At 30.3% G+C, this 12519-nt stretch overlaps 1 protein-coding gene and 1 pseudogene across 3 annotated transcripts in view; both read left to right on the top strand.

The window, feature by feature from the left end:
- The window catches only part of LOC148284952 (neuroglobin-like), a 234384-nt gene that overhangs the window by 142332 nt on the left and 79533 nt on the right, over positions 1-12519 (top strand). The window lies entirely within an intron of this gene.
- Positions 2327-4633, top strand: LOC148284953 (phenoloxidase 2 pseudogene; annotated as a pseudogene). Its single transcript, XR_015823328.1, has one exon. The product of XR_015823328.1 is annotated as a phenoloxidase 2 pseudogene (transcript).

Below are 12519 nucleotides of genomic sequence, written 5' to 3'. Positions count from 1 at the left end.
TAATTTATAAATTGTTTATCACATATGTCTTGACCATTATTTGATTTCACCTCTGAAAAATCCATAAGATTAACAAATTAAAATAATTCGATCAGATGAATGAATTTCTCGACAACAAGAAAGGTTTCAGATCTTTAACTTCACTCAAATTAACAGATGAAATAGTTGAAGAAATATGGATGTTCAAACAAAGAAAAAATGGTGAATGTTACGCACTGTGTAAAATGGCCACCTAAACCAGCCAATGATAGGTCGTAACAAATTCGTCAAAAAACGCTACGATTAACCGTATTATGGATACGTATAACAGGAAATTTAACGAAATAGATATATTTACCAAAAATATTAAATTTATCAAAACTGCCATAGGTAATAAGTTGTCTTTGTCCGCGTCCTCCTCTCCGTTGCTCTCTATCCCTGAATAAATATAAGTTTTATAGTGAGAAGATCTTTTAATATAATTATGTATCCCCGTACTGCGGGCCAACTGTTTGTGACACCTGATTTTTATAATCCAAATCATTTCTATTAAACTTATATGTTATTCTTATTTATATATTATGTAGGTGCATATAATATGCATTTGTGTATTCGTTTTGAATCAACGTTCGCGTATTGTCAAACTTTATATTATTGTTGTCATTATTTCGTATTTACTGCATTTTGTGGTTACCTACTGTATTGTATAGGACTCGTCGCACATTATTCATTCGATGTGTATCAGTTAAATTTTAAAACAAAATGCTTTTTTTTTCAGAATACGGTTTTGAAATTTAACATACTTTAAAAAAAAAACCAATTTATATCATTTCGTCATTTGAATTTTAACAAAAAGGTTTCTTACTTTTACTAAGCTCTTTATTGTACCATTTTTAATACAATTTACAAGTTTGAAACAATTATTTTTTTCATACTTACGCACCCTCTCCCTCATTCATTCCCACACGCACATGTATCCTCTCCCTCACTCATTCACGCATACACACATTCACATACACATGAATACAAACGTCACACAAATACAATTACTAAACTTCTTTTCTTAAATATTATGTGTCATTATATTTACAGTGGATTTTTTTAATTGGCTTTAGTATTGTTAAGATTTTTCTAATTATTTTGTTTATGTAATAGCTGTAAAAATCCCAAATAAAATAAAATAAAAAGTAAAAAAATAATGTAAGCCCTGCCTAGACATCCATATTCCCTTCTCGAAAATGTTCTCCCCCTTGTAATTTGTTAATGTAAATGACTCCTTAGGGGGTGAAATCCAGTATTTTGTTACTTAAATAAGTTTCGATTTCAACCGAAACTTGACCAAAAGCCGAAATTTGGTTTCGGATTCAGCTGAAAATCTTGTTTCGGTCGGACGCTAATACTGTGGCATACGCAGTTGAAATTTGCAGAAATGTGGACTTGATCATGTTGTGTTCTGAGCCCCTAATATTATTGTGTTTGTATATTCAAATATTTCAATTGATAATTTATATTTTATTTACTTCCTGTGGAACATGATTCTGATATTTTATAATCAAAGCAAATAAATAATTATATCTTTTATTTCGTAGTATTTTATGGCAGGAAGTAACTGTGACCTTGTTAAATTGAAAAAAAACACGATTGTTTTTAAAAACAAAATGAAAGATTTGAGCACGGCATAGGTAAGATAATGCAATTTGATAATTGAATTTGCGAAACCGCAGGATACGAAACCATTCATGAATTTTTAATTTTTTTATTTATTGTTGTGATGTTGTCTTTATTAATACAATTATGTTTTTTTTATTAATTAACATAGTATCATAAAATCACACATGTGTTTTTTTTTCTATTACAATCTACTCATGTGAATATATTTCATCATCATTATCATCATTCCCTTTCCGCACCTAATGGTGCATAGAACACTGCATTGGTACACCAATCGCAGCGTATCTTGATCATTTTTGTTACATGAAGGTAAGATAATCAGTCTTACGCTTCAGGTACCAGTCCAGGTACTATGAAATAGACTCGCGGATCATAGGTCCGAGGTTCGAACCTCGCTCTACTACAAGTTGATTCATAATAGTTAGTTTTTTACAAATTATTTAAAATGGCCACCAAAATTGAAATAATTGTGTAAATTCTATAAACTAAAGTGTTTCTTTAAAAAAAAAAAAAAATAATTGCATGGAGTTTTAAGTGATATGAATTGAAAATTGATTGCGGTTGCCAAACTTAAACCGCAGAAACTTTCAAGAAGTGTGTAAATTTGCACAAAGCACTACGTTTTCTTTTAGATGTATAGTATATAAGCAAAGCAAGCATCTTTATCCATAAACTTAATTCAGTTGTTCTTGTTATATTCTCGAATAGTAAATCTTTAAAAAATGGACGATGTGGATTCCGATACGGGGTGCTCTTACACTCATAAGGGGATATTACAACTAATGTTTGAACGGCCAACGGAGCCAATGATCACACCGAGAGGAGATGATGCGAGGGCGATATTCGACGTTCCCGATTCGTACTTGCAGGATCGGATCCGAACGCTTCGTGAAGATATTACAAAGAGATTCGACAATAATACAAGAGAAAAAATCCCAATAAAGAACATCAGTCTTCCTGATATTTCTGTTCCCCAGAAAATGGGTTTGAAGGATCCATTAAGTTTGTTTAATGATAAGCATATTGAGATGGCCGAGAAACTAATAAAAATATTCATGGATCAAAAAGACGTTTCCGATTTGATATGTGTGGCAGCCTACTGTCACGACAGAATGAATCCATACTTGTTCAACTATGCGCTGTCTGTTGCCATTCTCCATAGAAAGGATACCCGTGATGTGACAATTCCTAATTTTCTACAAGTCTTCCCTGGAAAATTCGTTGATAATACAATCTTTGGCGCTGCACGTGCAGAGGCAGCAGTTATTCCTGTTCCTGTTCGTGAACCAATTGTTCTTCCTAGAGAATATACCGCTAATTCCAAAGAACCTGAACAGAAAATCGCTTACTTCCGTGAGGACATTGGCATCAATCTTCATCATTGGCACTGGCATTTGGTGTATCCGGGAGGTGCGGCTAATCGTACTCTTGTTGCCAAAGATAGACGAGGAGAACTGTTCTATTACATGCACCAACAAGTCATTGCTAGATACAATGCCGAACGTTTTGCAAACGATCTTCCTCGTGTTATTAGTTTTGATAATTTAAGGGTCGCTATTAAAGAAGGTTACTTTCCAAAATTAACTGTTTTAGTAGCCAGTCAAAATTGGCCCGGTAGACAAGCTAACACGCCGCTCAGCGATATAGATCGTGATCGCATTATCAAACTTGCCACTCTAGAAACAAACATTAAAAATATTAAGGATGCTATTGTAAAGGGCTCGGTTGTAAATGCAGCTGGAACTACAGTACCGTTAACGGAAACAACAGGTATTGATATTCTAGGTGACATAGTAGAAGCATCAATGTTATCACCGAACCAAACTCTTTATGGATCAGTTCATAATCTAGGACACATGGTGATTGCTGGTTGTCATGACCCTGATGGAAGATACTTGGAACCGTATGGAGTAATGTCAGACACCGCAACTGCTATGCGAGATCCGGTATTCTATCGTTGGCATAATTTCGTAAATGATGTATTTGTGTCTCACAAAGACAAAATGCCGAAATATACTGTGCCGCAATTGGAGTTTACAAATGTCAGTGTTACAAGTGTACAAGTCACAATACCAAACAAGGCTGCCAATACTCTCATTACTCACTGGCAACAAAGCGATGTTGATCTTTCTCGTGGATTAGACTTTACTCCTCGCAGTGCAGTATTGGTTCGATTTACTCACCTTCAGCAAGAGGCATTTAATATTGTTGCCGTGGTTAGAAACGCTTCGACAACCCAACTGGTCGGTTATGCGAGAGTTTTTATTGCTCCTAAATTTAAGGAGGGCGGAGTGGCTATGCCTTTTAACGAACAAAGAAAATTCATGATCGAAATTGACAAGTTTAGGGTAACACTTGTACCGGGAAACAATACTATTAGAAACAACTCAAATGATTCTTCGGTAACAATTCCATTCGAGAGGACTTTCCGCAGTGTAGATGCGAACCGTCCAGCTGACACTGATCCGGCAATTTACGGATTTAACTTCTGCGGCTGCGGTTGGCCTCAACACATGTTGATTCCTAAAGGAACCGCTGCTGGAATGAAGTTCGACCTATTTTTTATGGTTTCGAACTACGAAAATGACAAAATTGTTCAGGACATAACTGGAATATGTAATGATGCTGACAGTTACTGTGGTATTCAGGATAAGAAGTACCCAGACAAAAGATCTATGGGATACCCATTTGACCGCGTTGGAAGGGATGGAGTTGATACCCTCGCGAAGTTCCTCACTCCGAACATGAAGACCCAAGAGATCACCATCAAGTTCGAGGATCGCGTAGTTATTAGGGCTGCTGATCCTGTTCCAACTGTTGTTCCTGCAACTCCCTAATTCTGCATAATATAAATATTGATAATTGTTTACTTTATTATACCTATATATGATTAGATTTTGGATAATGTATTCGTAATTCCAAATGAACAATTACTGCTTTTTAATAAATACGTGATATAAATAATTTGGCATTGTATTTATTACTGTTTACCTCGTGATGTAGTGGTAAGCGCCTTAGCCTAACATCCTTGAAGTACAGGGTTCGATTCCTGGCAACATCGAAATATGGTATTTATTTATGCAGCAATATAATAATTATAATAAATCTGTTCTTACCATAATATACAATGTGATAAATATAAAAATAATAACAAAGGTATACATGGTTATATGGTGGACTTATTGCCACTAGCAATTTCTAACTGGATTTTCAATAATATATAACCGGACATGATGGATAAAACATCACCTTCTTGTAAGCAGTATAGTATAGTAATATATTGTATTTGGCGTAATGATGAAGTGCCCGAATAACGATGATAGTTTTATAATTTTGTTGTTCACATTCAGTTTTCGTCTTATTAAAAAAATAATTCACTTTGATAATATAGCCTTGAAATTATTAATTGATTTTGTACGAGTATTACCAAAATACATTATTTGATTGATTACCTTGATTAAGGCATCAATAATCATCAAAACTGAAACAAATTTTACATATAATTTTATTTGTAAGTATAGGCATGTGCAAAACAAGACGTGTATATAATACAGGCATTATTCTTAGCCTTAGTTTTCTGAAAAAAAGCATTTTATATTAAAATTTAACTGATACACACTGAATGAATAATGTGCGACGAGTCCCATACAATACGGTAGGTAACCACAAAATGCAGTAAATACGATATAATGTCAACAATATAACAAGGTTTGACAATACGCCAACGTTGATTCAAAACGAACATACAAATACATATTATATGCACCTACATAATTTATATAAATAAGAATAACGTATAAGTTTGATAGAAATGATTCGAATTATAAAAATCAGGTGTCACAAACAGTTGGCCCTATAATATATATTTTGCACCTTTAATATATATTTAGATTTTTATTATACTCTCCGTTTCTATTTAATAATTTTTTGTAAGTATTTATTTTTCGAGTGTTATTTATTAACATAAAATTAATATTTTTTCTTCTAAATATACATATACGTATGTGTATAAATATGTGTATGTTTGTAACATTAAATAAAATTTGCCATACTTTTTAAAAAATTTGAAATAACTTAACTTTAAATACATTATAAAAACTCAAACAGTGTAAGCCACTCTCCAAGCACAAGAGCTAGTCTTTTTTTTTTAATGCTTTGTGATAACTGAATAAATGTAAAAGTAGATTGTGATAAAAAAAAAACTAAAATCTTTTCATGTGACCATATTTACCAACAAAAAAATTAAAAAGATAGATTTGAAATAACTTGGATGTTTAAATACAAGCAGAATGGTTAATGTAACACAGCGTATAAAGTAATCACTCAAACTACCCAATAAGAAATGTGAGTTCCTTTGGCTAGACGTCCATATTTCACAGTAAATGTGTACTCCAATCATATTTTGATATCCATCAATGAATAAAATCTCCCTTTCTTTTAGATATATTTTTTTCTAAAAAAAAATGTATAAAATACACAAACTTATCACTTATAGCATAAATTAAAGCTTGATAACGTTAAAAATATAAATATTATATATGCCAAACAGTTCTCGTATGAAAAAACACTACCACATGTGCACAATACGGTTTTTTAAGGATTGTCTCAAAACTATGCAGAAATAGAAGAGCACTTCAAGTTTCCGCGGCACGAGGACAATACGTCATAGTTTACAGCATGCACATACACATGATTACATGCTGTTACTCTATGCAATGTAGGGAAAGTCAGCGTAAAATGACCATGTCGTATAATATGGCCCATTACAATATTTATTTATTTATGCTTTTTGAAGTTAGTTCATACATTTTAAGAACTAATATAAACTTTTGTTAATATTACTGTTTTTTCAAAATTTTCCAATAACATATTTTTAAAAATAATTAATTTCCTTTTATTTATTTTATCTCTTGAGGTAACTCATTGTACAGCTTCAATCCCCTGTACAATGAGTTTTGGGATTCTGTTTTCTCTTCATTGGCAATCTTATATTTTTTTAACCCTTGTTTAATTTTTTTTTGCTTACTGGATGTTGAAAATAAAATATGAAAATAAAAAGGAATTAAAAAAAATATATATATTTACAAATAATGGCAATCATGAAATTTTGCATTATATTTATTTATTTATTTATTTATATTGAATAAATTGTCTATGTTTTATGAATGTATGTATGTGTATGCGCATGGGTGTATGTTCATGTGTGTGTGTGTATATGTATGTGTATATATGTATATACATCTACAAATATGTATATTTATATATGTGTATATATGTGTATGTATGTATATATGTGTATCAAAATGTTAATACGAGTAAGTTTATATTTTATTAGTCTTTGCTTTCCATTAAACTTGTAAATGATTACCATGTGTTAAAATGTTATTACCTAGCTTGGAACGAAGTATGTTCCCTTGTTAGCTGGGCAAAGAGAAAATAAAATTTCATTTATGATAAAATGTATAAATAAATAAATAAACAAATAAATATATACGACATTGTTGGTTAAATGCTATTATCTTTTTATTGTATTTATCCTCTCAATTATTTCATGTAATACATAAAAATTGCTACATGATATTTTATTTGCTGCTTAACTGTGAGCAAGCCAATTTTTTTGCGCATTCTTTTTACATAAGAATACATATTTATTTTGAGTATAATCCTCATTGCCTTATTTTGAAGAATTTATAAAATTTTAATTCCCCCTGAATTACGTAAAAAAATAATGGAAGAACAGTTATTTAAGTGTGGACACATGATTGTTTTATATATAAGAACACTACTCTTTATATATATTACATTTTGAAATTTTAGCATAAATGATTTTTTCTAAACCTTTTTTTGCTTCATATTGAGAATGTGCTTTGAAATTCAATGGGCACGTCTCGAAACCGTTAGACTAAAAAAGTCGGTAAGTTGTTATTTACTTATGTTTACTTACATTATTTAAAATGTTTGGCCATAACGTTAATGCTTTAAACATTAATATTTTTTTAAATAATTTATTAACCAACTAGTTTTGGCAAAATACTATGCTTTCTTTAAGGTTAATATTACAAACTAAGATAATATATGTAATATTTACACAGTGTAAATAGAGTGGGTGTGGCTAAGGGATAAGAGGGGGGGGGTAGAAACTGGGGGTTTATGTTTGGATTTTGGGAGAAGGCAACGTATTTAAAATATAACTAATTATTAAATTTATTTGATTGTTAATAATATTTAAATTGTTATTTACAACTTTTAGAAAATCTAATATTTCTAAATTAAATTTATATCATAAAAATTCTTTTTTTGTTTATCCTGTAAAATATTTAAACCATCTTCAAAGTTAAATGAGCAATTAGCTGTAAAAATATGTTCTGCTAACTCCGAAAAATTACTGTTTCTAAGACATCTCGTGTGTTCTTTAACTCAATTTTTTAATGAACGTCATGTTTTTCCAATAAATAATAAATTTCAATCGTGACAAGTTAACTTGTTAATATTTTATTTATCAAATTAATCAGTTTTTTTCGTATTTTTTAGTCTATTTCCTATAGTGCAGTTTGTGTAATATGCCGATCATAAATCATCCGGTAACTCTTTAAAAAAATATTTGAAAAATTAATTATGTACGCACACCCACTCTACCCTCGCTTATGAATTTCATATTTTGAGCATTTGTAATAAACCCGAAGAAGGCATAGTATTTTGCCAAAACCAGTTGGTTATTAAATTTTACAAAATAAAGTGGTACATTAAAAAATACTAAGTTATTTCATTGAAATAATATTGAATAATAATGTTCATCAAAGTTAGTGCTTCAAATATTAATAATATGATGTTATTATTTGAGTTTTTTTAACAAGAAAGAAAAGCTTAGCCCATGTTTTCAAGTAACCTAGTTTTTATCAGCCATTTTTGGAAAATAATGAATACGGTTATGCCATTTTGACCTTTTGTTTCCTACTTTGTATGGAAACTCTGAAGTCTAACTTTAAGGACCGTCTACATATAAATGTTCATACCCATGTGACACATTTTCTACCTAGACTTGTAAATTCAAAGACCCCGTGGAATCGAATAATGTGCAGTTTCATTCTTCTTTTCTTTTCAACAATGAAAACTTTGGAAACTTTTCAATGGATCGATAAGTTTGCCGTAAAAGTAAATTTATATCACAGAAATATATTGAAATCTTCTTTAAAAAGAACGTTTTTAAAGAATTTTCAATGCGGTCATTGGATTACGATTAAAAATTTTTGTTTTTTTTTTTACAAAAAACGAGCTAAACTCGGCAATGCTTTATTGATAGATTTGAGAACTTGTATATACGAGAATGTTAAATAGACACAATTGAATGTTTGATATACATTATTGTATTTAGTTGAAAATAGGTATGTACATATTATACATTATTATGTTTGGGTTTCTGATTACAAAAATAAGCCGGACTTGAGGTGACAGAAAATTTTGATAAATAGACAAAATCGATTTTCAGAATTGAATTTTTGGGTTTTTCAAAAATAATGTTTACCGTGCGCCCGTAGATAGGAGACAAAACTAAGCGTTTTTACGGGTTTTTGGATGCTTCTAGTTCCCATAATTAACAATTAATCAAAAAACGTAAAAAAGATGGTGCAACTTTTTATTGGTATGTAGGTACCTAGGTACTTGTTTATGGTTGGATTTGAAAACATCAAATAATTAATTCCCAAATACAGAATTCTTTTTGCAAGTGTCACGATTAGAGTAGTTAATTTTGATTCTTGGAAAGTGGAGTGGAATTCTTCTAAATTATCAAAGGGATTTTTTTATAGTTATATCCATCCTGATATTCCCTCCAAACCTTGGTAGAATCTTCTTCTTCTTCTGCAGCCTTATCTCTCCACTGCTGGATGGCGGCCTCATCCAAACGTCTCCATTCCTTCCTATCACCCGCTTTCATCATCCACGTTTTACCGCAATAGAGGCAATGTCGTCGACCTATCTTTTCTGGTAGAATAGCGCGTGTAAACTCAATAGGTCTAGGATTGTTACCTTTTGCCGTATCAGGTCTGGCCACTGTTGCACTCCGTTCCATCTGTTTAAAATTAAAATTTTAGACTCCAATGCCTACGAATGTGGAGGCATTGGAGATCTTAATCACATTTGTTTACATATCTTTTAATGACTGGGAGGAGAAAATTATTTGATATTTTACTTATGTTTTTTATAACCTTTCCAATTCATTTCTCTCAATTTTTTTCTTGTACAAATTGTTTATTGATCAATTCTGTTTATATTTTTTTATGTTCAAACGGTTTCCTATTATAATTTGTAATATTTGTTTCATTGAAATAATTACGTTTAAATTAATTCTTTATTTTTTTTTTAATGAATTTATCTTACATTTATAGGTTAATGTAAGATATTTTAACGTCGTCATTACTCCCTGGCGTTAAATTTTTAATTTTAATAGTTATAATTTATCATTAATATAAGATTATTTTTTTAATATTTTGTTGTAATTTTTCTAGAGTTATTAAGTTCTATCTTCCTTCTAATATTTTACTGTGAGTTTCTCTTTTCTGTTAAATAAGCACTATCAGGTTTTGGTGGGTTTTTCTGTTAGAGCCTATTTCAATGTATGTTGAAATTTTTGTTGGTTTATGTGTTTATTACTACAATTGATATTTTGATGTTATTCTTGGACTCATTTTTTTCTTGTCTATTGTTTGTATCTATATTGTTGTTCCTTTCTGTTAAGCAGGCAATAGCAGGTAATAGCAGGCAAGCTAACATTTGGGCAGGACAACGCCTGTCGGGTCCGCTTGTTACATATAAAAATAAATATAAAACTAAATCCCTTTCTAAACACGAGTTTTTACTCTATTAGAGAGGTAGAAACGCTATTATTAATTATGTATGCACAAAACGTCTGAAATTGTCTACTTATTCCCATTTTTTTTTATTAAAAAATAAATAAATACGACTTTCCAAAAAAAAAACTGCGATATTTTTGAAAGCACATCATAAAAAATGTTCCTCTTAAGTTTCACGGTATGGCCCTGAAAAACCGTAAACAGCGCGCATTTTGTACGTTTTATGACCATTTTTGCACCAGGGAGAGTTTAAGTGTTATGCAATCAAGAACTATAACCAGTTCAAATTGCCCATTAAGGCAATAAATAACAAACATTTGTTCAAAAAGCCTTTTAGAAAATGAATTATGGAAGCAGGTACAAAAGAAATAGATCGCGTATTAGACCAAACTATTGCTTACCATAACTCTTCAAAACTATTAATGTTGTTATTGTTCACACATTAAACGTATTATGATAATTGATTTATTTATAATTTTTATCATACACTCGTACAAACCCCCTTCTATGCCAGGCAATTGCATTTTAATAAATAATAATAATTGACAAGTTTATTTATTTGAAAGATAGAACAGACAAATTAAATATAAACTTACTAGTATACATATATACATATATGTCTATATATACACACATTGTATATGTACCTATGCGCATACACATAGAAACATATTCCTATGCGCATGCACATACAAACATTATTTATTCTTATTTTTTTATAAGTAAAATGGTTTCTGTCATATTTTTCTTTTTAACATTTATGTAACTCTAGATGGCAAACCAATAGCTAATAATATTTTGGGTTTGTGCAAATTTCATCCAAATTGTATACCTGTAAACTTATATAAATAACTTCTGAATCTAGTTCTTGTCTACAAAGATTTGGACAAACTCAAAATACTGTTGATAAAACCATCTGGTCCAAGAAGAAGCATAAAAATTGAAAAAGATTTTCAAGGATTGCCTTATATGTATGTATGTAATATTATGTACGATATTATTCGGTCAGAATTTTGCTCGCATTAACAAAGGTAATGGTAAAGTTCTTTATCTTAGCAGAGATCAACAGATGGAAGAATTGAAAGAATATAGATATTTAAACGTAAACAGAATGATGAATGTTACACAGTGTGTAAAATGGTATCTCAAACCAGCCAATGACAGGTCATAAGTCCAGTAAATGCCTAGACTTCCATAGTCCTTTCAATAAAATACTCTTTATCACTTTTGAAATATCTCAATAATAGTTGATCGTTTATTGGGACAGAAAATCACTTAATATTTTACTTTTTGGATATACATACATATTTTTTTGATATTATTTTCCAGAGTCATGAAAAAAACATTTTAGTTATTTTTCATACAGATTCAAAATAAGATTTTTTCGAAATTATGAAGTGATGTACCTTATATTTGACACACATTACACAAGTTGTGTGCCCATTACAGGGCTTTTACAAGGAACATGACCTGCCATTGGCTTGTTTTCCATCCTACTTTATATGTCTACGTTCAAAAGCGTTATTGAAAAAAATGTAAGAAAACCACATTAGTATTTTTATAACGAATTGAAATTGAATTCTGAGAATCAGTAATAATGCTAGTTTTTTTATTTTTTATGAATGTACTTTATAATATATTTTCAAAGAAATTTTTGCATATGATTTTTAAAACATGTATTGTGCTCAACTGGTATTTTTAAATGATATAAATTTTTAAAAAAGGTTCCTTTTTTAAAAATCTAATAACTGTTTTTTTGTATATTTAATATGCTCGAAGCCTGAGAATCTTAACATTGTATCCGAAATCGAAACATAATACACAAAAATATATAAACGTATTTCATTGCCGCGTTATGATTTTAATTTAAAGTTTTGGTAAAAAGCAAATTTATTTTTAAATAACACGCAATAGGTATTTAAAAAAATATTTTTTATTACTCTAACTAGGGAACTATTGTTTCAGCAAACTTTATTTTACAACGGACGCGATATCAGCGATCTACGCTTTGTAAACTTAA

Source organism: Micrasema longulum, unplaced genomic scaffold (genome assembly GCF_059751315.1).
Source record: "Micrasema longulum isolate JH-2025_06_02 unplaced genomic scaffold, ASM5975131v1 h1tg000073l, whole genome shotgun sequence".
Lineage (NCBI taxonomy): Eukaryota > Metazoa > Arthropoda > Insecta > Trichoptera > Brachycentridae > Micrasema > Micrasema longulum.
The sequence above is the reverse complement of the archived record's forward strand: the minus strand, read 5'-3'. Positions and strand labels throughout refer to the sequence as shown.